Raw genomic sequence first — 3,608 nt, 5'->3', positions numbered from 1 at the left:
GCCACCTAAGCCTAACCATTAGGGTTTACGGTGACTCGGGGTCGACGGAGCCACCTAAGCCTAACCATTAGGGTTTACGGTGACTCGGGGTCGACGGAGCCACCTAAGCCTAACCATTAGGGTTTACGGTGATTCGGGGTCGATGAAGCCACCTAAGCCTAACCATTAGGGTTTACAGTGACTCGGGGTCAACGGAGCCACCTAAGACTAACCATTAGGGTTTACGGTGACTCGGGGTCGAAAGAGCCACCTAAACCTAACCATTAGGGTTTACGGTCACTCGGGGTCGACGAAGCCACCTAAACCTAACCATTAGGGTTTACGGTGACTCGGGGTCGATGGAGCCACCTAAACCTAACCATTAGGGTTTATGGTGACTCGGGGTCGACGGAGCCACCTAAACCTAACCATTAGGGTTTATGGTGACTCGGGGTCGACGGAGCCACCTAAACCTAACCATTAGGGTTTATGGTGACTCGGGGTCGACGGAGCCACCTAAACCTAACCATTAGGGTTTACGGTGACTCGGGGTCGACAGAGCCACCTAAACATAGGCTTCCAATGCATGATATAACATAACCATCTAATAATCCAGTGCTAACATAACCATCAAATAGTCTTCCAATGCTAACATAATCATCAAAACCTAGTGCATGAGAAATCATAATCTGAAGTCTAGCAAACATAACACAGAATATCTGATCCAGCAAACATAACACACATAACACACAATACTTACTACAGTTCAACATATTATAAAGTACACAACCATTGTTCACAATACATAGTGGAGTTTAGATGCATAGTTCATCCTTTTTTCACAAAAGGATGAAAAGCATATCTACTACATACATACACAGCCATAGTTCATCTTAGAGAAGTTCACATTTAGTAGAGCCATACACTACACAACCATCATGCCCAAAAGATCAGCATTGCCCACTACTCTCATATTCATTTTCTTCACTTCTCTAAGATGGCCTGGATCCCCTTGATCTTCTCCTTCAGCTTCTCCTCTACCTTAATCAACCCAGCAATCTGAAGCTCTAGCTTCCCCTTCTCTTCACCATGCTTTTCCTTTCCCTTGAGCAAATCAGCAACCTGAAACTTCAACTCTAGCTTATCTTGGGTGAGCTTCTCCTCAGACTTTGTGAGCTCTGCATTCTTCAACTCCAAGTTCATCTTAGCTTCAGTAAGCAATTGCTTATCAGTAATATGCTTCAACTTCAGGTTCTGGATGACTGTAGCTTGAGCTCTTGTCAGGTTCAGTAGCACATCATAATTCTACTTAAACTTCTCAAACTCTGCATCTTTCTTTGCCATCTGTGCATTCATATCAGCCACCAGTTCACTTCTGCATTCATGCTGATATGTAATGGCAGACTGCAGATGTCTGAAATCCACCACCCTATCCTCCTGGAAGCTCATAAGCTGATGCACATCTTGGACTAGCTTGTCATAGTTGGCCTCCAGGTTGTTCTTCTCTTCTGTCAGATGGTGGATAGTGAAAGAACTTTCGAGATTGTCATTCACCCTAGCACTTTTGGCATCTTCAACCATTGCCCATAGCTTCAACAATGCATTCTGCATTGTTGGGGGCCACTGGTGATCAACCCATTCAACAAAGCGACAATTGCTACCTTCCTGCAAAAACAACAACAACAAAACAGTTCATACATCAAGTAATTACACAAAATCACTGCAGTTGCCAAAAAGAATGTCTAAATTTAGCATCAGACCACTACATTTAACAAGAGGAGCAGCCACTTGAGTAGCTGACTGACTAGTTTAGTTACTGTACTGTTCATATCAAGGAGTGTTCAAATATTTGTAAGCTACTCTACTACCACTATTAACATAAATTACTATGTTAGCACCAGACCACTACATTTAACAAGAGGAGCAGCCACTTGAGTAGCTGACTGACTAGTTTAGTTACTGTACTGTTCATATCAAGGAGTGTTCAAACATTTGTAAGCTACTCTACTACCACTATTAACATAAATTACTATGCCATTGTACTCCAGCAAAATATACTCATGCTTGACCTAAATAAGCTACTCTAACCACTATGAACCAAAATGTTGACAGCAAGCAGAGTACTCCAGCAAACAGAGTTCAATATGGCACTGACCAAGTAAGAAAAAAAATCAGTATGCCTACAATCCTACAATCCATACCGGCTGTGCACATGCTAAAAACCTCCTGCCTGTGTCTGTTCCTTCAAAGGCAACAAGCCTCTCAGATGCCATGCCGTGCTTCTCACATGGAGACATCACATGCAGCTCAAGCCCCTTGTAATCTGGATCTTCAATGCTGAAAGGGACCTGCAGAAGCTCGCACAAAGACAATGGCCAAATCAAAACCTAGCGATATCAACCAAATGAAGAAATCCCAAATCTGAAACCCTAACCCTAACCCTGTACTGACCTCGTTGAGACCGTCTGTGGAGGAAGACTGCATGTACGGGAGTCCAGAATGGTCGTTGCTGCTTTCGTCCTCCAAAACCATGGCGTCGGCGGGGCGGTGCGGCGGCCGGCAGTTGGGACGCGGGCGGCAGTGACGGAGGAAACGAGCGAGGAGGAGGAGGGGAGGGGAATGGTGCGGCCGGGCTGGAGCTGGTGCGACTGGACCAGGTTGGAGAGCAGCAGCGCACCGGCTCGTCCTAGTCAGCGCGCGGGCACACACCGATTGGCCAGCATGGCACCTGACGGGTGGGCCCGAGCTGTCGGATCGGGCGTCAATACATATAAATATGCGTTTTAGCCTAATTTGCAAAAACTTAGACCAATGTTGGTACTGACATGGAAAAATTAGCAATCATGGTACCAATCTGCATGTGATGCCCGAATTGTGGTACTTTTGTGCAATTAACTCAGCTGAGCATTGTCTTCAGGTTGATCAGGTGCGGAGATGATAAGTTCCTCTTCAGGTTGAGCTTCAGAGGGTATGATTTCTCCAGTTCCCATTAGTTTGATTGATTCACTAGATGGAGCTTCATCTAGCACGTTTGGCAGGTGCTCTCTCTATGAACTGTTAGTCTCATCGAACCGCACATCCACTGTTTCAACCACTTTATAATGAAAGAGATTGAAGACTCTGTAGGAGTGCGAATCCTTTCCATATCCAAGCATAAAACCCTCATGTGCTTCTGGTGCAAATTTTGAAGTGTGATGTGGATCCTTGATCCAGCACCTGGCTCCAAATACTCTGAAGTAACTGACATTTGGCTTCTTGCCAGTAAGGAGCTCATAAGATGTCTTGTTCAGAAGCTTGTGAAGATAAACACGATTGATTGTATGGCATGCAGTATCAATGGCTTCAGGCCAGAATTTTCTTGGAGTCTTGTATTCATCTAGCATCGTTCGGGCCATCTCAATGAGTATTCTGTTCTTGCATTCGACGATGCCATTCTGCTGTGGCGTGTACGGAGCTAAGAATTCATGTGTGATTCCCAAAGTATCAAGATATGTATCAAGGCCAGTGTTCTTGAATTCAGTGCCATTGTCACTTCTGATGTGCTTTATCTCAGCGCCATAGTTGTTCATTGCTCGATTGGCGAAGCGTCTGAAGGCATCCTGCACCTCAGTCTTGTAGAGGATTATGTG

General features: G+C 45.1%; 1 pseudogene; it reads right to left on the bottom strand.

Moving 5' to 3' along the window:
• Positions 1–913: 913 nt before the first annotated feature.
• LOC147985434 (uncharacterized) lies at positions 914–1,590 on the bottom strand (annotated as a pseudogene).
• Between the last annotated feature and the right edge of the window lie 2,018 nt (positions 1,591–3,608).

Source organism: Triticum urartu, chromosome 2A, assembly GCF_056163025.1.
Source record: "Triticum urartu cultivar PI428250 chromosome 2A, HENAU_Tu73, whole genome shotgun sequence".
In the NCBI taxonomy this organism is placed as follows: Eukaryota; Viridiplantae; Streptophyta; class Magnoliopsida; order Poales; family Poaceae; genus Triticum; species Triticum urartu.
Note: the sequence above shows the minus strand (reverse complement) of the source record. Positions and strands in the feature narration are given on the sequence as shown.